This window comes from Natrix helvetica, assembly GCF_964273705.1.
Source record: "Natrix helvetica genome assembly, chromosome: 5".
NCBI lineage: Eukaryota > Metazoa > Chordata > Lepidosauria > Squamata > Natricidae > Natrix > Natrix helvetica.
In genome coordinates this window covers 51,485,125-51,512,290 of record NC_138551.1, presented here as the reverse complement: position 1 = coordinate 51,512,290, position 27,166 = coordinate 51,485,125, and the positions used below count along the sequence as shown (strand labels likewise).

Here is a 27,166-nt window from a genome sequence, read left to right as displayed (position 1 = left end):
TAGGAAGATGAACCATCCAATCCTCTGGGTCTCTGTTCAAAAGATTTCATGAACTGAATGTGATTTGTTATCATATTGTTTAGGACAAGCATCTAAGAGTGTATGTTTTCTGCAGTAGAAGTAGTAAGTTACTGTTGTTGATTGATAAAACTTTGTAGCTTGAAAGAGCTGAATTTCAGAGTTTAAAAGTTTCTTGGAGGCAATCAGGGAACACAGAAGTAGAAAATATGCCCAGTTGTCCAATCTGCGTGAGAGTGGAGTAATGGACGATGAAAGGCGTGGATAAAGATGGTGAAGTGAAGGATTATTGTCTTTGATTGTATATTTTTTTCTGTTTTACTTTGAATACTCATTCATAGGTGTTGTTGATGATTTCTATAATGGTTCTATAATAGATTTGTAAGTTATTTATTTATTTAAATATATTGGTCATCTAACATCAGTGGGCTCTGGAGCAGTGGACAAAACTTAAAAAGACACAAGAAACAACTAAAAATATCAAATGGACAAGCCAGCCTGGACTAAAATGTCCTAATAACCAAAGCCACAAAACAAAATGGGCCATTAAACAAATAATAGATACCAACCCAGTCTGGGACCAAAGCTATGTTTTCAAAGTGTTCTGCACTGCTAGGATCCTTTTCTCTGAGGGAATGCAACAGACAGGCTTGTTTCTTTGGTCCCATAAGATGGCAAGTTTTAATGGAGGAGACATGGAGTTTACCAACTCTGAAATGATTGGAGACAGGGTCCCTCAGGCATCCAGGTCCTATGCCATACAGGGCTTGATAACAGAACCTTGATTTATAGTTGGCCAATTGGCAACCAATGCAGCTTGTGAAATGGTAGTGACACATGGTTTGTGCCTGTTATTGCTCGTGCCAATGCATTTTGAACCACCTGCAGCTTCTGGGTGTCTTCAAGGATAACCCCATGTAGAACCCATTGCAATAATCTAATCGCAAGGACCAGGATATGAGTGATTATCCGCAGGACCTCCTAATCAAGGAAATAGCTAGACTGGCACACAAGATGAATCTATGCAACGACCTTCTTGGCCATAGGTGCCACATACTCTTCAAGCTGCAAGTCCAGGAGGACTCCCAAGTTGTGTACCAGGTCAGCTCCATCCAAGACCAAAGATGGTAACATTTCTGACTCAGGCAATCCAAACAGCTAGAGACAGTATTGTTTGCATTGAGTTGAATTTGTCTGTCCCATCTAGAAATGAACAGCCTCCAGACACTGGATCAATGCATTAATAACTTCACATATGCCACTCAGAGTAGAAATGTAGAACTAGCTATCATCAGGATACTGATAATATCACAACTGGCAGAAGACTTCCCCAAGTGGTTTTATGTAGATGTTGAACAGGAGAGGGGAAAGTGTTAAACCCTGGAGTACCCCATGTCTGAGGGGTTGCGGATGTAATCTCTCCTCCCCCCCTGTTAACACTGACTGGAACCAGTCACTGAGAAGGTGAACCACTGGAGCCCGGTGCCTCCCATTTCTAATACCCACAGCCAGGCCAGAAGAATACTGCAGTTGATAGTATCAAAAGTCGCTGAATGATCAAAGAGCGTTAGGATGGATGCACCATCCCCATCAGCTTCACCAACCGTCATCAGCAAGCATGACCCATGCTGATTCTCCATTGTATTGTGGCCTGAAGCCACATTGAAATAGATCCAGATAATCCATTTCTCCTGAGAACATCTGTAGCTCTTATCCAACCCCCTTTTCCACAACCTTTACCAGAAAGGGAAGATTAGAAATTAGCTGATAATTCTCCAACAGGGAAAGGTCCAGTGATGATCTCTTGAGGGGGCATACCACTGTCTCCTTCAATGCTTGTAGGACCATTTTGTCTCTCAAAGAAGTTGAAACATCACATAAACCCATTCTGTGGTCACCTCTCAGGCTGCTTTAATAATCCAGGAGGGCCAGGATCTAACAAAGGTGGGTGAATTAACAAACAAAAGGGTATTGTCTACTTCCTCATTATAGAATCAAACTCAGTTGAGATAATATCAAAAGACTGTTCTGTGGGCAACTCATTAGAACTTTTCCAGTCAGAGTCCACCTCCGGGTGAATCTGAGTGACTTTGTCTGCCAGATGGCTTGAGACTTCCTCACCTCAGCCCTGGAAATGGTCCTGAGGCACAGGCCCTCGTCACTCTGAACAGGGCCAGCAGGAAGTGACAATAGAGAAATAGAAATGTTTGCCACGCTTATCACAACGTAGGCCTTAATATATGCTCTTACTCATGTTTGATCAGATTAACTCTTTGACTTTTTTCGGTTATACTCTATACATCTTGGTTTTTCATCTCTTGGAATTCTTCAGAAAACCAAGGAGCACCCTGAATTTAGCACACAGAGTGAGACTGCATAGGAGCAATCCAGCCCAGGTCTTTCATCACATTTACAGTGACTCTGGGCAACAAATAGTAAAAATACTAAAAAAAAAAAAACAATAATAAAATACAATTAAAACCCAGAAGTCTGGTAGGAGAGTGAACCATTAAAGCTCGTGTGCGCACGCACGCACCCACATACATTCTAACACAAAGCCTGAGAAAAGAGCTGTTCTTTTAAATATGGCCATGGTAGGGGTTAGACATATCTCAGGGGGATGATGTTCCAGAGACCAGAGCTACAACAGTGAAGATATGCTTCCTAGGTCCCATCGGGTGTCATTGTTTAATGGAGGAGACCTGGGACATACCAGCTCTGCCCAATTATACAGCCAAAAACCACGAAAAAATTATATAGTCAAGAAGAACCACAAAAAAGCAGATGGCCTTTAGGATAACTAGGACTTGTATCACTTAAAATTAATAACCTGTGCCTTGAATTGAACCCAGAAATGTATTGGTAACTAGTGTGGCGCAGGATGCAACGGTGTTTGTTGTCTATGCCGGCCCTCCCAGTTAAACCAGACAGGAAACAGGACTATATGAACGAATTCTACTTCATTGTAAGGCTACATTAACACAATCTTGCAAGTCTGAAGGCAATCTTGCAAGTCTCCGGCGGCAACGATCCACCCTGGCCCCTTGGTTTACCGAGGAGCTAAGGGTGATGAAATGCCGCAAGAGACGCCTAGAGAGTCGTTGGAGATCCTCCCATTCCAAATTTGACCGAACACAGGCACGAGCCCATTTAAGGACGTACCTTGTAGCATTGAGAGTGGCCAAACGTCAATATTGTGCCACTCTCATTGCATCCGCAGAGAACCGCCCTGCCGCCCTGTTTCGGGTGTCCCGCTCCCTCTTGTTTCAGAGGCCGCGGGAGGCCCCTTTACAGGGCAGGGCAGAGGAATTTGGGAAATATCTGCAGGATAAAATCGCTCAAATCCGGAAGGATTGGGTCCTTGTCAGTGGTCCAATGGAGACGTCCGTGGCGAGTCTTGAGGAATCGATCTGGGAGGAGTTTGACTTGGTTGCCATCGAGGATTTGGACAGAATGCGTGGACGACTGCGACCCACCACATGTTTATTGGACCCGTGCCCCTCCTGGCTTGTACTGGCATCCTGGGAGGTTACACGAGACTGGCTCCTGGGCCTAGTGAACGCTTCGTTGAGTGAGGGGTCTCTTCCGGCCGCCTTGAAAGAGGCGGTGGTGAGACCTTTGCTCAAGAGGCCTTCCCTGGACCCTATGGAGCTGGCCAATTATCGTCCGGTCTCCAACCTTCCCTTTTTGGCGAAGGTTGTAGAGAGTGTGGTGGCTTACCAGTTTCCACGACATCTGGAGGAAGATGATTATCTAGACCCGCGCCAGTCCGGCTTCCGCCCCGGGCACAGCACGGAGACGGCCTTGGTCGCGTTGGTGGATGATCTCTGGAGGGCCAGAGATAGGGGTTGTTCCTCTATCCTGGTCCTATTAGACCTCTCGGCGGCTTTTGATACCATCGACCATGGTATCCTGTTGCGCCGGCTGGAGGGGTTGGGGGTCCGGGGCACCGTTCTGCGGTGGTTCGGCTCCTACCTTTCCGGCCGGACGCAACGCGTGTTGGCAGGGGAAGAGAGGTCGACCCTAAGCCCCCTTACTTGTGGGGTACCACAGGGGTCGGTCCTCTTGCCACTCCTGTTCAACACATATATGAAGCCGCTGGGTGAGATCATCCGTGGTTTCGGGGTGGGATATCATCTGTACGCTGATGATACTCAGCTGTACATTTCCACCCCGAACCACCCCAACGAGGCCGTCGAAGTGATGTCCCGGTGTGTGGAAGCCGTACGGGTCTGGATGGATGGCAACCGACTCAAACTCAACCCCTCCAAGACTGAGTGGCTGTGGGTACCGGCTCCCCGGTTCAGCCAATTAATTCCATCTTTGGCCATCGGGGGCGTTCAACTTGCCCCCGTGGAGCGGGCGCGCAATTTGGGCGTCCTCCTGGATGCCCGGCTGTCCATGGATGACCATGTGACAGCCGTGGCAAGGGGGGCGTTCCACCAGGTTCGCCTGGTGCGCCAATTGCGCCCCCTACTGGACCGGGACGCCTTACGCACAGTCACTCATGCGCTGGTGACGTCTCGCCTGGACTACTGTAACGCTCTCTACATGGGGCTTCCCTTGAAATGCACCCGGAGACTACAGTTGGTCCAGAATGCAGCCGCGCGGGTAATTATGGGGAGTACTAGGTACTCCCATGTGACACCTTTCCTACGCGAGCTGCACTGGCTTCCTGTGGTCTATCGGGTGCGTTTCAAGGTTTTGATAACGATCTTTAAAGCGCTCCATGGCTCAGGACCTAGTTACTTGCGGGATCGTATTCTGCCCCATACATCCCTGCGACCAATTCGCTCGCACAGAGAGGGACTCCTCCAGGTGCCATCCACCAGACAGTGTCGAGGGGCGGCGCCTAGGAGTAGAGCCTTCTCTGTGGCGGGCCCAGCCCTGTGGAATGACCTCCCCCCCGGATATTAGGACTACTTCTGACCTCCGCTCCTTCCGAATAAAGCTCAAGACCCACCTATTCCAAGTAGCTGGCCTGGCTCAATCATGATCTAACTATATCGCTCCTGATGGGTTTTTTATTAGTGTAATTTAATTGAATTTTTATTGGGGTTTTTAAATATTGTGATTTTAATTGTTTTTATCTATCAGCCTACCTCCTCCTTGTACACGTCTTATATATGTCTTTGTTATATGTATGTCTTGTCCAGATATGTATTTTATATGTTTTGTTGTACGCCGCCCCGAGTCCTGCGGGAGAGGGTGCGGCTAAGAAATAAATATTTATTATTATTATTATTATAAGCTTCCCCCTGCCTTTTAACTGCTTGGTCAATTTTGGTGGGTCCTTCCTTAGGTTTCTTTCTCTGAGCATCAAGGTACTGAGCTCCTGCTTCTCTTGCCTTATTGTAATCAATAGTTGCTTACAGCAAAGTATGGATGTAGAAGTAATTGAATGTTTTATTTAAATAAAAGAGATTTTATTAAACCTTGCAAATTATTATTTTTTATTTCATTATGTAAGAAACTGCATATTCCAAACATTAAAAACTTTGGAAGTACTTCACAGTGAATTTTGTTTGATCTTATAAAATGTAATATTGCCAAAAGAAAACAGATCGTTAAACACAAAATGGGTGGTTTTGGATTTAACATATATGTCACAAACATATGTGAGAAACAGCTTGTTTCAATTAGAAGCTTTGTTTCAATATCCTTATAAACCAAGCTTCACAATGTTCTGACAGAGATTCTGTATTCAAGAAATGGTATGGGAGGGATGAAAACCTCACATTTCTTTCAGTGCAGAATTTAATATTGTAACAACTTTAAGAAGCCACAACTCATGTGTTTAGTGAGATTCTGTTTGGTTGCAATGCATTTATTGAAGTATTTTTAGGAGATTTAAAAATGATAAGCTGGGGAAATATCAGGCTCTCGTTGTTTTGACTAGTATACAGTAATGTAATCCCTAGATTCTCCTACCATTATCTTCACTCTGATTCACCAGCCATTACGGGCATCAGATATCACTGGGAAAGGTAGCACTTTACCTCCAGTGCTTCATATGCCCCAGTGCAGCCTTATTCAACCTGATACCATCCAATTGCTTTGCCCTTTAGTGCCTACTGCAGCCAGCCAGCATGACCATTGTGGCTAATGACTATAGAAGTAGTTTAGTACATTTGGAGGGCATTAGGATGAAGAAGATTGTTAATTCTAATTGTGATGCTAGAGGTTAAGCTGATACGGAGATGGAAGGCTGCTTTTCCTTTGGCTGTCAGCATGCTGCCAGAATTTGACCTACTTTCTGATGTCTCTGTCATTGTGCTCTGGCAGGTTCTACTTCCTAAGACTCGGTGATATATATTATTAAACTAACTTTACCATGATGTGCTCCTTTTATGTATAATACTTCATTATTACATGCCAGACTGGTAGGACAAATGTTTCATGTAAACCCCTGGATTTCTGGAGATTGGAATTCTATACAGCATCTGGTTTTCCAACAATACGAGGTTTTACTCATTTTAAACTACAATTAATTATTAATCTTCTCGTTAAAAAATTAAAAAGACACAGAAATCTTACATGTAGTGTTGAAACTTGTCTGGGGTATTCATTGTTCCAGGAGAAAACTTCTCTTTCTTTCATGGATTTTATTTTCTGAGCTTCATTTTTCTCCTGAGTCATGGTTTTTGTCTTGTTATTATTTCTATCTCTCCTACTTAGAGGGTGCTTATAATAATAAAACGGAGAATATTACCCTTTCTCGCTTCACCATAGATAACGAATGGGTTGCAAAAATGACCATAAAGTAGGTAACATACTGCTGGTATGAAATGTCTTCTAGTTTGGTGTAACATGGAAATAAACTCTTTTAAATACTTGGGTATTGTTTCTAAGTAAATATGTGCTTTACATTTAGAATAGGCCCCCTATGCCTAAACTAGGGCTGCAATGCCAGCTTATTTGCTAACGCATAAAAACCAGGTGTGTTTGAGTGCAGTAACATGTCAAGAAAAGGCTGCCCAAGGCCAAGAGACAGAAAGTGCTATTGTATGTTTTCCCTAAGGACTTGTTCTTCCATATATTTTATTAACAAAACTCTGTGTAGTTGAACCTTTTGAAGCTTCCCATTTTTGCGTAATTCAATTGCTAGTAATGGGGGGAAACTATGTAAACCATTAATACCTTGTCCCATAGCAGCTGGTAAAGATGCACAAAGGCCTGCTTCAGTTTTCTCAAGTGATTTCTCCAAACACTGTTGTGTTAGTTTCTAGAAACCTTATACTGGTTTTAAATGGATGATGGGACTCTTGGGATACTGACTCCAATGTCTTTCACGGTAAAGAAGCCGGATATGAGCCCTCTTAAGATATTCTTTCCTTCTGCACATTTTAAATAGACACCATACTGCAGTTAGCAAACTTGTCAGTTCAGTTCGGACAGAAACCTCTCACTTGAAATAAAATGTAAAGAAGGAAATGGCTAATCAGAATCTATCAGTCTGTCCAGGAACTTCTCAGGCATATTCTTGTTAACTTTGTGTTGAGTTGGCTGCCTAGGTGTGTTTTTCCCATAGCTGTGGATTTTATTGGATGTTCCATGACACTCCCAGCTTCCAACCAATCAAGCATGCCTCCAATGTGTATTCAGTTTAAAGAGGCATGCAATCAAGACCTTTGAACTTTATAACCGTGGATTTTTGCGTGCTTTGCTAGCTCAGAGATTTGGTTAATGTTGTTTGGATGATAGCTGATCTGCATCATTAACATTCACATTGTACTTCTGATTCAGTGGAGCGCAAAATACATTAATATGCAATTTGGCAAAAAAAGAGAGAAAGACTATAGTTGTTGGCATTGATACTGGCTTTAGAATTAATACTGATCAGGACTGTTCTTTAATTGATCAATCTGCTTCAAAAGACATATTTACTTTTAAAAGGACACTAATGTTTCAGTAATCTTTACATAACTTTTAAGACATAAGGGGATAGTTTTTCTAGATAAATGTTAATTACGCAGTCACTTGGCTTCTGGTCTAGTATTGTTTTTTTCATATTTTTCTGTTTCTATCTTTTTATCTTATTTATTTATTTAGATTTCTAGACCGCCCTCTCTCCCCGGAGGGACTCGGGGCAGTGTACAGGTATAAATTTAAAAAACCCATCCAAACAATAATATACGTCGTTAAAATTAGATTAAATTACCCCTGTACAATTTATAAAAATTAAAACTAACCCATAAAACCAATCATAAAATTTAAAAACCAAAGCTGAGGTGGGAAGGCTGGGATTAGGCCAGGCCGGCTAGCTGGAACAGGTGGGTTTTAAGTTTCTGACGGAAGGAGCGGAGATCCGTAGTCAATCTAATGTCAGGGGGAAGGTCATTCCAGAGGGTCGGGCCCATCACAGAGAAGCTCTTCCCCTAGGCGTCGCCCGCTGGCACAGCCTAGTGGACGGCACCCAGAGGAGTCCCTCTCTGTGTGAGCGGATAGGCCGAAGGGATGTATGGGGCAGGATACGATCCCGCAAATAACTAGGTCCTGTGCTATCGAGCGCCTTGAAAATAATGGTCAACACCTTGAAACGCACCCGAAAAGCCACAGGCAGCCAGTGTAGCCCACGCAGGAGAGGTGTTATGTGGGAGTAGCTAAAGACTCCCGAAATTGCCCGCGCGGCCGCATTCTGAACCAGCTGTAGCCTTCGGGTGCATCTCAAGGGGAGCCCCATGTAGAGAGCGTTGCAGTAATCTAGCCTGGACGTCACAAGCGCATGAGTGACTGTGCGAAGGGCGCCCCGGTCTAATAGGGGACGCAATTGGCGCACCAGGCGAACCTGGTGGAACGCCCCCCTGGCCATGGCTGTCACATGGTCGTCCATGGACAGCCGGGAATCCAGAAGGACGCCCAAATTGCGCACCCGATCCACGGGGGCCAGATGTTCGCCCCCAATGGCCAGTGATGGAATAAGCTGGTTGAACCGGGGCGCCGGTAGCCACAGCCACTCAGTCTTGGATGGGTTGAGCCTGAGTCCGTTACTTCCCATCCAGATCCGTACGGCTTCCAGACACCGGGACATCACTTCGATAGCATCGTTGGGGTGGTTTGGGGTAGAGATGTACAGCTGGGTGTCATCCGCGTACAGATGGTAGTCTACCCCAAACCCACGAATGATCTCGCCCAGCAGCTTCATGTATGCATTGAACAGGAGAGGCGAGAGGACCGACCCTTGTGGCACCCCACAAGTGAGCGGCCTCGAGGTCGACCTCTGCCCCCCTGCCAATACAAATTGCACTCGGCCGGAGAGGTAGGAGGAGAACCACCGCAAAACGGTGCCCCTCACCCCCAACCCCTCCAATCGATGCAATAAGATACCATGGTCGATGGTATCGAAAGCCGCTGAGAGATCTAATAGGACCAGGATGGAGGAGCAGCCCCCATCTCTGGCCCTCCAGAGATCATCCACCAACGCGACCAATGCTGTGTCTGTGCTGTGGCCGGGCCAGAAACTGGACTGGCGTGGGTCCAGATAATCAGTTTCCTCCAGGTGGCGTGGAAACTGTTGTGCCACCACACTCTCTACAACCTTCGCCAGAAAGCAAAGGTTGGAGACGGGACGGTAGTTGGCTAATAAAGCTGGGTCCAGGGAAGGCTTCTTGAGGAGGGGCCTCACCACCGCCTCTTTCAGGGCGGCCGGCAGGAACCCCTCACTCAAAGAAGCGTTGACTAACTCCTGGAGCCAGCCTCGTGTGACCTCCCAGGATGCCAGTACAAGCCAGGAGGGACACGGGTCCAATAAACATGTGGTGGCTCGCAGTCGCCTACGCAGCCTGTCCATATCATCGGAAGTAACGGAGTCAAACTCCTCCCAGAATGGTACCTCAGGACCCGCCTCCGACGTCTCTTCCAGACCACTAACAGGGACCAGCTCGCTTCGAATCTGAGCGATTTTGTCCTGCAGATACTCCCCAAATTCCTCTGCTCTGCCCTGCAAAGGGGCTTACCGCGGCCTCTGTTGGAGGAGGGAGCGGGTCACCCTAAACAGGGCGGCAGGGCGGTTATCTGCGGACTCAATAAGAGTGGCACAATACTGACGCTTGGCCACTCTTAATGCCACAAGGTAAGTCCGTAAATGGGCTCTCACCTGAGTTCGGTCAGATTCAGAGCGTGACGATCTCCATCTGCTCTCTAGGTGTCTCTTGTGGCGCTTCATCACCCTCAGCCCCTCGGTAAACCAAGGGGCCTGGGTGGTTCGCTGCCGCAAGAGAGGCCGCAAAGGCGCCACCCGGTCCAAGGCCCCAGTGGCCGCACTATTCCATGTAGCCACTAGGTCCTCCAACCGGGTGTGGGTCAGGGCTACAGGAAATGGCCCGAGCTCCATCTGGAACCTGTCAGGTTCCATCAGGCGCCTGGGGCGGAACCATCTTGGGCAATCCGGTTCCGCCTCCCCGCGGTGGGGAGTAGCGGCTGGAAAGTTGAGCCGAAGCAGTGAGTGATCAGACCATGACAGGGGGGTGATAGCTAAATCCCCTACTCCCAGATCACTCCTCCATTGGCCAGAGACAAAAATACGATCCAGTGTGTGTCCACCCTCATGTGTGGGGCCCTGAATTATTTGGGTCAGGTCCATGGCTGTCATGGAAGGTTGTGTAATCTTATTAAAGGTTGTGTAAAGGAAAGAAAGACAGATTAACTAGCCAGTGCTTTTTGACTGATAATACTAGCACCCATAGTGTGGAGATGTCTCCTGGAATTTCTTGACTGTTCTGGAATTAAGAAACATAAATTACTACGATTGGAAAATTAAATTGTGGCTATTCCTTGATATTTTGTTTGTCCTTACACCCTCTTATTTATTTTTAAACACCATGCTATATATACAATGTTTTTCTGCTGCTCTGTAATCAATCAGTCATCTCTCTGTCTATCAGCACTATGCTGTTTTTCAATCAAAAGTCCAATATGCCTTACAGTAAGCAAAAATACAGTTAACAATGCATAGAGTGAAATAATCTGTGCAGTCATGGTTTACCTCTTCAGCAAGGATATCAAAAGAAAGACTATATTTTATGACTTTAGCTGCCAGATTCTGTTTTGGATCTCTGCTGACACAGGTTTTGTTAATTTGCTTGCCAGGACAGAGTTAAAATGTAAGAACCAGAAAAGTGGCTTTGTCCAGATGAAAAGAATTGTTGAGTTTTCTTTTGGGAAGAGTTGTGTTAGGGAAGTGGATTCTTTGAGCCCTAATAAATGCTCTTAAAAGAAATAATTCATTCTTCAAAAAGAGGCAGAATAATAGGACAGAATAACCTGAAGCATTTATGGAGGGAGTTAGATGTTGTATGTGCGTATGAATTTCTGATGCTCATAGACTACAGCTGGTGTTAGCAGGAATAATTGCTTGGAATATGAGAAGGGTGTGTGTTTTAGGTTAATTATTTCAAGAATATAATTCTCTTCCTGCCCTTAGCTCTTCTCATAACTAACCTACATGTAACCTTCAGGGCAATTCCAATTTCCAGTAATTGTGTAATAACGTATGGAGAGGGGGAGTAGTGGGCAGTGACACGAAGCATCACTGCACTTTGGACTAATATAACTAGAAACATAAGCTGAGGTTTTATTTTCTTCTTTATTCCTTTACCAAGTAAGATAGGGGCTTTCCAGTCTAAATCAAGACGAGTTGCTTACTTCCTGCCATTTCAATTCTCTGTGTTCACGTTGTTAGCAACGTTAGCCCATTTTATCATTTACAAAAACCATTGTTTAAAAAAAAATGTTCTCAGAGGCAAAAGGATGCAAGATTGATCACCAGCAGATGAGCATTTGGGAAGCTGGTACAATTGCAAGAGTGTCCAAGGCTAGACATCCCCTTGATCAAGAAGGAGAAGCCCAAGAACGGCCCTGCTGGCTCATTGTTGATCTTGCCCTCTGTTCTGTTTTAAATGACGGAGAGAAGGCGCTTGCTGTTGCATGTTGTCCTGCTCTCTTTGGTTAAACTTTAGTCAGTGTTTGCTTTTTGATAAGGGAGTGCCCTGGCCTGGTTCCTTTGGAAGTTAGAGCTAGCTAGGTTTTTATCATCAGCCAATCACTTTCTATAAGAACAAACAGGTAGAGTAGCAAAGTTCAAAGCCTGTTTTCATTTTAGAGTCCTAGTAACGTTGGATGATTTTTAACGGAAAGGGGTGTGTGTGTGTGGCACACCCATGCAGTCTATATCAGTCTAGATATGCAAGGGACGTGGCAAATGCCATGAAATTTTTTTCATAGGTGATAAAGGTTTGCCAAATACAGTTTAGCCATTTTAATATGAATCTTAGGAACCATTTTCTCCAACTTAAGAGATCTGTCTGTCTCTCTGTCTCTTTATGTTCCCCCTCCCTCCAAATCTTAACATATTTTTGTTAATAGAATGCCAGGAGTTACAGTCCCATATACAGTCCCTTACATTATGAGGTCAACAGGTTGCAAAAAGACATCTTGGACATTTCAGCTTATATTTTCAGTTCCGCTGAGAAAGTGAAATACTTATTATGCATACTAACAGAGAGAGAAATGATCCTTTAGCTGGGAGGAAAAAAGAAATAGATAACATGTAGAAGATAAAGCCGGAAATTTCCTAGGGCAGGAACGGACAGAGTTCAGGTATGTTGGATTAACTATACTTCCAGAAAGCACATCAATTTTAAAAACATCTGTACAAGTATAGTCTGAAATATAACACTACAAACAGTGTATATTGTCTGTACTGTTTGCTGTTTGTTGCAAGGAGGCAAATTGCTGGGAGGCAGAGGCAAATATTTTTCCCTTGTTTTGCTCCCCAAAAGCTAGGTGCGTCTTATACTTCAGAGCATCTTGTACTCCCAAAAATACAGTATGTTGAGTTAAAGGGAAAAATACTGCCCTAGTTTTATTTTGGAGACAAAACTGCACTTCCAAGAAACAGTACCATTGCTATACCAACCCAATCCAAAATAAGTGGATTTCCTCATGGATAGGCTACAACTTTAATTCTTTAAAACTGTCCTTCACCGTTCTAAATTAAAAAGTGCTGAAAACACATCTGGGTCTTTATTCTGGATCTGGCTGCTACTACTACAGATTATCTTAAAACAAAAAAAGTAATTCTCTGCTATTTAAAAGAATAGCACTTTTTAAAACAATAGCACTGGGCCTCTTCAGATCAAGCATTTATTTTAAAAAGCTTTTTCATTTTGTTAAGTTGCCTAGAATAATAATAAAGCAGTCTTTAAAAAATAAGTCTAATAATTTGAACATTCTATAGGCATTTATAGTTGTTGACTTACCTCCTTTCAACAAACAGACTAGCACAAGAAAAAAAAAATCTGCCTCTGCCTCCCAGCAATTTGCCTTGTGGAGTTTCACTTTCAATTTCTCCCAATTATCAGCTGTTTCAGGCGGCAGGGATTGCTATAGCCCCGTGATGGCGAACCTATGGCACGCGTGCCACAGGTGGCACACGGAGCCATTTGTAAGGGCATGTGAGGTGTTGCCCTGTTAGCTGGCCAGCATGCATGCGCGCGCTGGTCAGCTAATTTCGGCCTTCTTTTGAGGCCATTTTTCGCCCTCTGGAGGCTTCCTTGAAGCCTCTGGAGCACGAAAAACCAGCCCTACAGGCAAACCGTAAGTTCAAGAACATACTTCCGGTTTACTCGTAGGGCTGGTTTTAGCCCTGCGGAGCCTTCAGGAGGCTTTCCTGAAGGCTCCAGAGGGCAAAAAACAACCCTACGAGCAAACCGGATGTCACTTCCGGAAGGCTGCTGAACTCTCTGGAGGGCTAAAACCGGCCCTACAAGCAAACCGGAAGTCCGTTTCCGAACCTCTGGTTTGCCCATAGGGCTGGGTTTTTTGCGCTCCGGAGGCTTCAGTGAAGCTCATGAAGCCTCCGGAGGGGCAGGGCGCGGAGGCTGTTTTCGTCCTCCCCAGGTTCCTAAAAAAGCCTCCGGAGCCTGGGGAGGGTGAAAAAAGCACCCCCAAAATGGGGGGAGCACTGGTCGTGTGCACATGCATGCTGGGGTTGTGCAAGCATGTGCATGGGGTCGTGCGCATAGCATTATGGGTATGGCATGGCTGCGCATGATCCCCCTGCGCTCCACCTGCTTTTGGCACGCAAGCCCCTGCTATAGTCTATTGAAGCCTTGCAAGCCCCCTTTTGGTGCAAAGAGGTAAATTGCTGGGCGGCGGAGGCCAAAGGGTTGGGGCCAGTGGGTGGGTGGGGCTACATTCAGTGTATAAGACACGCCCAAATTTTCACCCTCTTTTAGGGGGGAAAAGGTGCGTCTTATACTCCGAAAAATACGCCATATGCTCCAGTTTTTATTCTGTTCTGTTGAACATCATGCCTTCCTTTAAATGTTTTATTGTATAATAATAAATAATAAATAAAATTTTATTTGTTAGCCGTACCCTCTCCAGAAGGACTCGGGGCGGCGTACAATAAAAACACATAAAATACAAATTTTACACATAAATATACATACACATAAATATAGACGTATACGTGGAGGAGATAGACAGATAAATGGAAATAGAATTAAGATTGCAATGTAAAATCCCCTAAGTAAAATTACAAAATTAAAAACCCGTCAGGAGCGATATGATCAAACTATGGTTGAGCCAGGCCAGCTACTTGGAAAAGGTGGGTCTTGAGCTTTGCACGGAAGGAGCGGAGGTCAGAGGTAGTCCTGATATCCGGGGGGGAGGTCATTCCACAGGGCTGGGCCCGCCACAGAGAAGGCTCTGCTCCTAGGCGCCGCCCCCCGACACTGTCTGGTGGACGGCACCTGGAGAAGTCCCTCTCTGTGCGAGCGAATTGGTCGCAGGGATGTATGGGGCAGGATACGATCCCGCAAGTAGCTAGGTCCAATAGGGGGCGCAATTGGCACACCAGGCGAACCTGGTGGAACGCCCCCCGTGCCACGGCTGTCACATGGTCATCCATGGACAGCCGGGCATCCAGGAGAACGCCCAAATTGCGCGCCCGCTCCACGGGGGCCAGTTGTACGCCCCCGATGGCCAGAGATGGAATTAACTGGTTGAACCGGGGGGCCGGAACCCACAGCCACTCCGTCTTGGAGGGGTTGAGCTTGAGTCGGTTGTCATCCATCCAGACCCGTATGGCTTCTACACACCGGGACATCACTTCGACGGCCTCGTTGGGGTGGTTCGGGGTGACACAACAAGGTCTCAAAGAGAAAAAAACAAAATCCTGATATTTTTGTTAAATAGTACTTTGAATACCTCACCTCTGGGCAGGCCAAAGACTATTCTTTCATATGTGTTGCAGGTTACTGAAAACTCCATGAGCTCTGATAACAGCAGCACCTGGGTACAGATTAACCTTTGTTTTTCCTTTTGAGTTGAAAGAATGTCTTTTATGTCTCATAAAGAATTGCACATACCAAAGTTTAACTGTGCATGTACTTTCGCAACCAAAGGATAACTATTAACAAATGAGATCAGATTTAGACCATTCTTGTCTTTCCGGTTGCATTTCACAATTGATTCATACTTTTCACACAATTTGGGGCACAGTATAAATCCCGGTTCTTGTACACTTTTCAAAAGTTGAGTATTGCAAATTTGCTTCCTGTTCTTTGCTCTTTTTAAAATAGGCAGTACATCACATGAAACCTGCATTTTGTTCCACTCTTGCATAGGTAATTTTGGTTTCCCTGTCCTTGGGATCGTTCTGTTCCTTATTTTCTTATCTGTGATGAAAGTTCATATAGTCACATTTTTTAAAATAAAAATCACCTGAATTTTATGGTAGATACTTAGGCATCCGATCTGTTTGGAAAAGAAACACCAAAAGGAAATACCATATTTTGAATTCTGAAGGGAGAAAATCTGGAAATAAATGCAGGAACATTTGGATCAATATGAGACAGAAATGTGACAATGCTTGTGCAAATACAGGTTTAATCTTTGTCTACTGCTTTTGATTGACATGATTCCTTTATATTGAATCAGACTGTGCTCAGTTACCTGGAATCAATGGCCTTCCAGTTGTTACTAAACTAAGTATTTCTCACCATTGACCGTACTGTTTGTTAGTCATAGTTATAGTTCAGCAGTCAATGGAAGGTTTTCAGCCTTGTCAAAAATATCAGGTAAAGGGAACCAGGTGTGTGGAGATGCTTAATGGAGACCAATGTTTATGAGCTAAGTTGCCTTTACATACATAAGATACATAAACAATCAGTGTTTAGGCCTTCCTTAGACCTTACTTACTTAGCCACTTTGAATATGAATGTTGAGAAAAACGTGGACTTTTATTTTTCCCTCTCCTACATTCTTGCTTTTTTTCTTCTTCTGTAAGTGGGAAAGAGATTTGTGATACCGCAATCAGAATTACTGCTCCATCTTTTTCCCCCCGTTTCTCCACTGGCCACATTTCTTTGCTTAAAATTACTTTCAACCTACTTTAGTCAGTGGTTTTGAGTAGTGTTTGAGGTGCTGAGGAACCAGAAACTCTGAGCTCTGTTTCCCCCTTAGGCACAGAAGCCAGCTGGATGACTTTGAGCCACTCATACTTGGGGTCAGTCACGCTAAAAGAATGTATCTTGCTTAGATTCATTTGTGATCCTGAGGAAAGATGATATTTTTAGCTTCCATATTGCATATTTATATTTCATTAGATAATAACTTTTGGATAAATTAGGAGGTATTGTTTGTTGAAAATGTGTAAAAAATGAAATATGAATAATGGTATATTTGATTGAAGGATTCTTCAAGACTTTCTGTCGATTTGTTAATTTTTCATCGACGTTATTTTTTTCCATTTGTAAATATAATAGACCCAAAGACAGATGTACTTTAGTTTTATCAATGTGGCAGCTAACAACAAATATTGGCTTAATTACTTGTGTTGCACCATTCTATGTACTGGGGGAAAAGAACAATAAATCTGTGTTAAAATTAACTATAAAAGCTGTTGTACAATTTTTCCTGAAAAGCTTTAAATCAAAAATAGTAAGTAAATAATCACAGATATATACCAATGTTATTATAACCCTGCCATCCCAGTCCAAAAGATTTTGATTAATATAAAGTAGTTTAAGTGGGTAGAATACAATGCATGGATTGTTTCTATTGCTAATTCTTAATTTTGAAAGACTAAAATAGATTTAAAATAATTCATTATTATGAAGGGGGTTCCAGGGCAACCCATCAAGTTTAAATTTGATTAAATTTCCCCAGCTTTTAAAAAACTTTCAAGAGAACCAGTTATATTCCATATAGAGTTTTGTGTAGCATTTCATTTTTTCCCCAGTGGTATGGATATATGCTGTTTTTTTAATGTTGTCTATGTTCTTGATTCTCATGAGCCTAAGAAGAAAATATTGCAGTTGTCTCATTTGAAATGGAGCTGGGATTATTCTTCAGAATATTTTAAGAATGTACAAGTTTTTCAGTACATAATCATCTCTCTTCCCATTCCTTGAATTAATTATATTTATTTTATACTGTATGTTTAAAATGTGAGTGTTCAAGAAGAATACTCTGGGAGAAGAAGAGAAGTATCCTGTGCCTGGTGTTCTTTGGAAGGCTGTGAAATTAAAAACTTGGAGGGATCCAAATTATTTATTATTTTTAAAGGATCAGTTGATGGTATTTAAAACCTGTCATACCAACATTAAGGGTGCTTTGTTGTGCTCTCTAGTGTAATTATTGTAGGCTTGCAATTAATTAAATTACTCTGTGAAATCTCATATAGTACTTCAGACGTCCAGAGAATCTGCACTAGAAAGAGTTGGTTGATAGGATATTTATAGACATTCAGTACATGACAAGTCTCAAGGACTCTTGGATGACACTCTATCAGGATGTTCAGCAACATTGCTCTCCGTTTGTTTGGCAATATAAAATTCCTCACCTCCTCCCCCACTTTAGGTATATGTGTGTATAAAGATGATTGAGAGATGTACAGAATTTATCATGCTAGAAAGTAATGCTTGAACTTTTAGCATCATTTTTATTTTTAAGAATTTTTTCTAGATCCCATATCACATGTAAGAGGCCTTCTTGAAGAACAAATTTGTTTGGAAGAATGACTATCTAACCAGAAAAAAATATACAAAAGTAAACTGAGATGTTAAGGTATTAATGATCAGTTGGATATCTGAAGGTTTTTTGTTTTGTTTTTGATTGCTGGCTGTTCCCAGTAAGACCATTATTTTGTGAATATACATCTGCTTCTCCTGTGGCAGCAATTTCATGGGAACATGCTCTCAAAAATTTCTAGTGGGTTCACTCTTCCCAAAGATAACCTACTTACATATATATGTACTGTTGTATTTCACTTGGCTTTCTAGCTCTTGCTCAGAGAATGGTGCCATCTGGTACACAATTCAGCTGTGGTCTTAGTTGCACCCTGAAATGAGAATGCGAACAAGGGCCTTTGATTGGATTGTGCCTCTGTGAACTGCCTGTGATTGTGTGTCCAATCGGCCTCCTTAGCTTTCAGCAGGACGCAGGGAAATAAAAAGACAAGCAAAGTTAATGGGGAAGCCAGATTCACTTAACAGTGTTACTAATTTAACAACAGCAATGATTCACTTAACAAATGTGGCAAGGAAAGTTGTAAAATGGGACAAAACTCACTTAAATTTATCACTTAGCAACATAAATTCTGGGCTCAATTGTGGTCGTACATCGAGGACTACCTGTAGTCTTCTGTAGAGATCTGTTGGAAAATAACTGTTCCAATTTTCCCTTTAGGAATGTTTTATGTTGCTTTGTTAAAAATGATTCGAATAAGATGAATTGATACAGTCAGAATGACATATTTGAGTTAATAATCTGGTTGTGAAATAATGCATCTGATCTGATTGATTACTACTATACAATAGCTGAAATGCAGATGTGGTAATTATAGTGTTGGATTAGGAGGGAGGAGTCCCAGGTTCTGGTCCATTCTCAATCACAGAAGCAAATGAGTGACTTTGGCCTTTGGGTTGTTGTTATGGAGAAAAAGGGAGAGGGCCTCTACATAAGCCATTTCCTATATAAATCAGGATATAAATCTAATAAATTCATTCATCTTGATGTAAGTTCCATTGAACTCAGTGGGGCTATTACTGGGGTTGTAATAGTTTTACATCCTGCCACTGTTAAGTAATAATCCTGCCACTTAATTAGTAATAAAACAAGTACCATGTTTCACGTAATATATGTATTTGGTCCAAAGATCATGGAATAGTTGAATATAGGAGAAGAAAAATATTTTTCGACAAATGGAATGGAATGGAAGTTGAAATATTACTTAGCATTTCACAGTCCATCTTTTCATCCTTATTATTTCCTTTGCCTGATGCGGCTCTGTACTCTTGTTGCTAAAGATATATGGCTTTGTTGCTGTCTTATTTTATAAACCAGGATGATTTAGGGAGCTGGTAAAAGAGACTGACCTATAGACATATTGTTAATAACATGCCAAAACCTCATTTGTTAAGTGATAACTGATGGAACCTCCTGGATGTCCTTGTTCTTTAAATCAGCAGGCAGAAACAGTTGTGTGTATTTTATTCATTTAGAATTGCTCCCCATATAACATGGAGAGCTGTGTGTTTATGTTCAGTAGATATTTTTCGTCTCTCCCCTGTGGAATACATGGACGTAGATTTTCTTCATTGGACAGCATCCACCTCTCTGCTTTCTTCATGTTTTAAAAACAGATTTTTGGTTCAGCACTTCCTAACACGGGAGTAGATGTTGAGCAAGGCTTGATTTGCTCACTCCCGTTGCTTTTTGGTACTGTCCTTTGAGCTAAACAGGCAAATCTGATGAAAAGGTGCCTGTGGCAATAGGATTAACATGCTGGGTTAAGAGAGGCTGATAATCAGATTTAGTTTTGGCATGTTGCCTATCAGTTCCCTACCATAAGTCCTATTGAATTACATAAGTATAAATTTAAGCTCATCTGGTTTGCACAGCTATTTGAGAAGGCCAAAACTTGCATGAAGGCAGATGTTGCCATCTGCCTCAAGCGACAACAATGGTGGTGGTGGTGGGGGAGATGTGCGGCATTAAATTGGGTTAGGAAGAGTAATGTTGCTCTCAGGAGGTGAAGCATCATTTCAACTATGCATTAGGCAGCATTATGTCTTGGGGTATTGATTAGGTACAAGGAGTCAATAGTGGTTTTGTGCCGCCATTTCACTGTATTTTGTTTTCATTTACTAGTAAATGAAATATTGGCATATTTTATAAGCTACCTTATTTTAGCAGAGTTTAACTTAAGAACTTTCCCTTTTTCATTTGTAAAATCTGGTTAGTTTTATTTTACTTGGTTCCTGTCCCTTGACAGGACATGTTTCAGAAATGTTCTATATCTCACTTTGGACATCAAAATCTTAAGATGCTAAAATATATTTATACATTTATTATTATGTTGAGATAGAAGAAAATAGACTAACAAAATAAAAAAAAATCTTAGACATACGGTAGATGGAGGTCATTTGTGTATTTGTTTTTTGAATAGTATTTAAAATGTATAGTGTGTAATGAAGCTAATCTTATTTTGTGTCCCACTGATTTTCAGGTGAAATAACTTCAGTAGTTTCTTATTCCTCCCATTGATTTTTATGAAGAAAAGAAAAAAGACTGAATTCTGAATAGATATTGTCCATAATGTTTAGCCTTATTTTAGATTGGCTTTCTCAAATCACTGTTGCCAAGCATTGAAGGCAGAAACTTTACTTTAAAATTCAATGGCTATTTTTAAATACCTCCTTCAGATAAAAGTTTTTGGCTTGTTAATGTTATGACCTTGTTGCTAGGACTAGGTCATAAAATAAGTCCCATCCCTAATGCCTGGTATCAGTGAATATTGGTGGGGGATGGAATGTTTCACTGTGACCTATTTCAGAATTTTGTCATTGTTAGGTGAGATAGAAAAATCGGTTAAGTTTAGATCTTATTTGCAGGCAGTCTTAAAACAGATTCAGTGACAATGTATGGTGCTTCCTGCATACATAATATAGTGGAGCAATCTTAAATTCAGAAAAATCTGTCTAAAAATCTAGAAAACAGTTCAAAGTAGAGTAGAGATTTCTGATTAGATAGGCAGTCAAATATAAGATAGCTGACTTTAGTCCTATATACAGAGAAGATCATGTCCCAAAATGAATGTGGCCTTGTATAGTTCTTGCAAGGGAAGGACGATATTACATCATCATATACTTTCTTTTGAAGGAGCCTGATCCATCCGGGAACTATTCCAAGATACTGCACAAATGACTTTCACCAGGTTTCTAAGTATTCCCTTTTTTGAAAATTGCCTGTTTTAAGGCAAAGAACAGCAAATCCTATCATTTTATTCACTAAAATGTCAAAGAAATGTCTCAGGGAGAAAGGGCAACATATTCTTTGATATGTCCAGCTTTAGTTTTTCTGGCAAGTTCCTTCTTTGCAGGTGTTAAGATTGCAACATTGCTTTATGGCATGAAAAACAACGGCTTTATTTGTTCATCCTTTCACAATAGAATTTTATATAACACCTGTGTAAAGCTCCTGGTAGAAGTCACCTGTTAATTTGAAATGGTAAAAGGTAAAAGTTCCCCTCGCATATATGTGCTAGTCATTCCTGACTCTAGGGGGCGGTGCTAATCTCTGTTTCAAAGCTGAAGAGCCAGTGCTGTCTGAAGACGTTTCTCTGGTCATGTGGCCAGTATGACTAAATGCCGAAACAGCATGGAATGCTGTTACCTTCCCACCAAAGGTGATCCCTATTTTTCTTCTTGCATTTTTACATACTTTTGAACTGCTAAATTGGCAGGAGCTGAGACAAGTAATGGGAACTCAGTCCGTTACGCGGTGCTAGGGATTCAAACCACCAAACTGCTGATCTTTCTGATCGATAAGCTCAGCGTCTTAGCCACTGACCCACCACGTCCCTATTTGAAATGAGGTGTCACTAATTTGCTGATGACTCTCAGCTATATATCATTACTTCAGACAGAGATGGCGAACCTGTGGCACGCGGAGCCATTTGTCAGGGCACATGAGGTGTTGCCCTGTCAGCTGGCCAGCGCGCATGCGTGTGCTGGCCAGCTGACTTCGTCCTTCTTTTGAGGCCATTTTTCACCCTCCCCAGGCTTCAGAGGCCTTATAGGAGCCTGGGGAGGGTAAAAACAGCCTCCCCTGCCCCCTCCGGAGGCTCTCCAGAGGCTTCAGTAGCTTCCCTGAAGCCTCCGGAGCGCAAAAAACCGGCCCCAAACCAGAAATTCGGGAATGGATTTCCGGTTTGCTTCTAGGGCTGGTTTTAGCGCTCCGGAGTCTTCAGGAGGCTTCCCTGAAGGCTCCAGAGGACTTAAAACAGCCCTACGGACAAACCAGAAGTGACTCTATTTTTTATACTTCTGTGTACTGATTCTGAAATACCCATGATACTTGTACATACTTTCTGGGAGAGGGGGCGGTCTATAAATCTAATAAAACTTAAAACTTAAAACTTACAACATTATTCCAGATGGCCCATTGCGATTTATAGCTCCAATTAGCTTGGAACAGAATAGCATTTTCCTGGAAAAATATGATATTGACATATCACTGGTCAAATGTGTGAAAAATACAGCACCTTCATCCAGAAATGTTTTCTGGATGGATGCTATATAAATATTGTACAAGCATATTGAACATTGTAAACTGATCATCTTAAATCTTGAACTAAATCAACAGTTTATTATCTTAATTTAGAATTATCTCTCTTCTGTCTTTCTCTAATATTATTAGGAATGGGAAGGAAAAATACACATTTTCTGGAGATACCTCTGGAAATGGGTTAACTTATATCAATACAATTCTATTTTGAGACAGACGTTTGCCAAAATATTTGCATTGTATTCTTCTAAAATATTTTTTTCAACTTTATAGTTTAGCCTACAGCGTTAAGATTCCCTAATCACTTCCTCTTCAAGTATTAACCAGACTGGTCTTGAAAAAGCTTGTTCATGTTTTCTGATCAGGCAAGGATGACATTTCATAATTTCTTTTTAGGAAATAATTCTTATGAATGGAAATTTAGAGCAGCTACAGTTAGTGGGTACTATTTTAAAAAATTAAATCAGAACAACTATTTTCAATTGGATCTTGCTTGGAGCAATAGAGAAGGTTTTAATCATTGTCTGCAAGTTCAACTGCCCAAAAGTAATACATAGATTCAAGTATTACTTTTTGACAATGTGAATCTCAGGTCTACAAAGATAGCTTGGTATTGCAGCAGCAGGACAAAATACACCAAATGTCCAACCTCTCCTCTTCTCCCCTCTCTTTCCAAGCTTCACTCTGGATTAATTCTGCATTTCAGATTAAAGTAGTTAGATGATAAATAGATTTTTATTAAGCATGTAAACTCATCAGTTCTATTGAAAAACTACAGTATATCAACCTGGAGGAACAACAAGAAATATTCCAGTAAATTTTCCCCTTCTTTTATTAAGTTTTATAAACAGTTCTTTATAGGAAGAATTTCAGCAACTTTCTAGAATTCCTATTGTAGCTTTCCTGTTTATTAATTTTCACATTCTGCTGTACACTACTTCTCACTTTCCCCTTAGAATCATAACAATTTTTCTTTATGAAGGCTCAGGATATATCCCACTCCCTGTTGATGTCACTAAATAATGTATATTAAACATAAATGCCTCATGAAAGAAATCTTTACACATACAATGTGCTTATGTTGGCTCAATATGGGCCAAGATTCTATTTGATCACTATTCTAGTTCATATAGTATGTATAAATTTGTACATGTGATTTATTTCCTCCTGTGGCTAGATAAACTCAAAAATAAAACTGTTTGCAGATTTGCATCATTTAAGTAATACTGACAGGAGGGTTAGCTAGAATCTCACATGATAAGCAATTTGGAATTGAAGATTGGGAGTCTCTTGGATGCTGCTGTGCTGCATAATACAGATTTAGTTTAGTTGTAGAATGGCATAATCTGTGACCTAAACCATGGTATGTCAAAGATCCCTCCAGCTTTTAAAAAACCAGAAATTCATATCTTTAAGCAAGATTGGTATGAATTATAAAATAATATTCTGTTGATTAATGATAACCCAGGAGGAAAACCTAATTTTCATGAATGAGAAGAGGTAATTGTTTTACTACCATATGGGAGAGCATTTCAAAGCTGATAAAATTGAAATAAATTCAGAAAATATTATCTTTATCTGATTAAAAATACTTGAGTTGTCAAATAAAGACATCTGTTATTTCTTTGTTATGAAATATTGTTCTAGAATCTGTTGAATGTTACATAATTCATTACTAAATTTGCATAGTTTGCAACCAGTAGTAATGAGTTGCAAGACTCTCCAGGAGAGATTTGATTTTGTATTCCAAATAAAAAAAGCTAAATCTAAGAAATGACTTTCTTTCAAAGCTGACACCTGCAGCTTTCTTTCTTTCCTGAAGCCAAATTTAGTACAAAGTATTGTGTGTTAATTACCTACAATGGAGCAACCTGTGAGTCTATTCCTATAAACCTCTCCTTTCTCCTTCAGCAGCTTCTTGTTTAACTTTTCAGACAATAATTTCAGATGGTAATTTGGGCTGCTTTTACAGTTTATCTGAGAAATATTGGTCAGGTACATTCGTTTCAGGTATGATATCACCATGAACATATTTTATAAGAAAAAACTTTGATCAAACTGAAGGCCCTTCTGTCCAGCATTCTGTTTTTCAATGAGTCATCACTTCCCTCTGAGAAGCCCTTAAGCAAGATTGAGATAGAACAGTCTACGGTCTCTTTCTCAGTAATAAGTACTGTAATTACATGCACTCTGCCTAGAGTAATGTAAAGAAGAACAGGAGGGAGAAATAAGGGCAATAGAAACCTGTGCGGGTGTGTTTATGTGACAGGGGTGGGTGGGTAGGGGAGCCCTCAAAAGATAAACACTACTGGTTTTAAGTAGGTTCTGGGTCAAATAGGAAGCTGGTGAACAACTATATAGCACAGTGATGGTGAACCTGTTTCTTACGGCGTGCCAAAATTTCGTTTGCGCACGCGATTGCACACACGTGCATGCCAACGCTATTGTGTGCACGGGCATGCCCATGCTATTGCATGCATGTGCATGCCCACCCATTCTCCCTGCCCAACTGCTCATGTGTGTGACTTCCCACCCTGTGCATGCTCTGGAGGCTTTCCTGAAGCCTGGGGAGGGTGAAAACGGCCTCCCCCGGCCCTTTGGAAATGTGAAAAATGAGTTGGCCAGCACACATATGCGCGTTGCAGCTGATACCTGGCATGCTACCAAATATGGCTCCACGTACCACCTGTGGCATAGGTTCGCCATTACGGGTATAGTATAATAAAACAAGAAAATGACTTGGAATATCCGGAACAATTAAGCAGCACTGAAGATGAAATGAGGAAGTAGGAACACTTGCCACAAGAGTATCATTGCAATAGTAGTGCAACTGAGATTAATCAATAAAACAACAGCCTCCCCCACCAGAAACTTTTAGATTATAAAGTTATGAATTGCTATGAAATAAAAATGAAAAACTCCTGCTAACATTAATAAATGGGCAGAGCTAATCAATCATTGTTTAAAAAAAGCCGAGCCTTCAAGTGGAAAAAACCTGAGTGAATCCAAAAGCATGGAGACAAATGTGGTTGAACACAATAAAGAGCAGGAAGGACAATCAGGCTAAATACCGCCATCTTCATCTTATCCATGTTCAAGTTGAGGCAATGGAGGACATTCAAGAATATTTTGATACTGTTGACCCTCAAGAATCAGAAAACCTGATGTTTTCAGTATAACAATTATATCAAAGGACTCATCAGGAATGATGGCACTAAGAGGAAGAGAATAAATATAATCCATGATTAATCCCCAAGGGAATTCCCTATAATAAGAAATTCCTGGCATTGTAAGACTTTAACCACCAAGTGCATAGTTAGTAAATGTTAACCATCTCACACGCTAAACCAGCAGAGGAAACTCCTGGGACATCTTTTTTTTTTTTAACCAAGAGTATAGCTTTATTGAAAATTCCATATGGGTACAGAATTCGAAAAGCCAATTCTAATGGATTTGTGCGCAAACAGCATGGGAAAACTTACCTTTTCCCCTTGCTCCTCCCACTGCCCATTTGTCTAGCCAATAAGTACACTCGCTTGTTTTGGGAACGGTCTCTCGTCTTGGTCTTTCCCTTCCGATGACCTTGGGGTGCTGGATTTGTTTCAGGCTTCAAGTTGCCACACTTGCATTCCTTTGCCCTCCCCAGTCTGTCCCTCTGCATTGCAATGACTTCCCTCCCCCCTCTTGTTGTTGCTGTCTGGTTGTGAGTTGGGGTTGTGTAGCAACCCAACCCAACCCAACCCAACCCCATTACTGTGGTTCCTGACAGGAACCATTATCCAAACAGCAGTAATTGGTGGTGAAGTATATCAAAGATACTGTACTCTAATTGTGAAGGAGCAGGGCAGAAGTAAGGCACTGAGGTTTTAACTACTCATCATTCAAGAACTCAAGATTGTATTTTCTCGAGCTACTGTACCTGCTTGAAACCCTGATTGGTATGGATCTGATTATAAAAAGGAAGCAAATGCAAACTGATAATTTGAACACAAAGGTGGTTTCAGAGCGGGTTGCTTCAACAAAGGACAAAGAAAATTATACTTCAAGAGTCTTGAAAATTGTCAGTAGTTAAAGAACAATTTCCCAGTCAGATAAAACAAGACAGAAAAACAGGTAAAAGTGTAGGTGGCAGGCAGGAAAGGGATCAGCCAAGAGTGATAGTGTAAGAACAGCCCTGCCTAGTTTTTGGAATTTTTTCTCTGAGACAGGAGTGTATTCAAATACTGTAAGAGTAGAAGACAGTTTAAAAAGGTGGAGGAGGAGAGCTGGTGGAAGAAAATAAGGAACAGTGTTTGGCATTTTGTTAGAGAAGAATTCTTGTAATCCTTCAACTGAAAGCACCTTTTCCAGCACAAGAGTAAATAGCACCAATAGAGAATGAAAGCTAAAGAAGAGCTGCTGAGTCTTGCCCAGAGACTGAATGGAGCATGAAAGAAGAAGGCCTGCTTTGCTTCTGATAGGTGAGAAGAGGAACTTCCCAGACCTCTTTCTAGCCTTCTAACCAGACCTCTCTCTCTCTCTTCAGAATTGCAGATCTTCATAGTCAGTGGGGGGAGGCACATAGCACAGG

The 27,166-nt window shown here is 41.8% G+C and overlaps 1 protein-coding gene across 7 annotated transcripts in view; it reads left to right on the top strand.

Annotated features, from left to right (window-relative positions):
* The window catches only part of SEMA4G (semaphorin 4G), a 110,014-nt gene that overhangs the window by 11,702 nt on the left and 71,146 nt on the right, over positions 1-27,166 (top strand). Inside the window, exon 1 of one of the 7 annotated variants that reach the window (XM_081953878.1) lies at positions 27,038-27,056. The exons of the other annotated variants lie outside the window; for them this stretch is intronic. The gene's annotated coding sequence lies outside the window, so the exon portion shown is untranslated. Of the gene's footprint in view, positions 1-27,037; positions 27,057-27,166 lie in introns of those variants that run through there. 7 annotated transcript variants of the gene reach the window in all.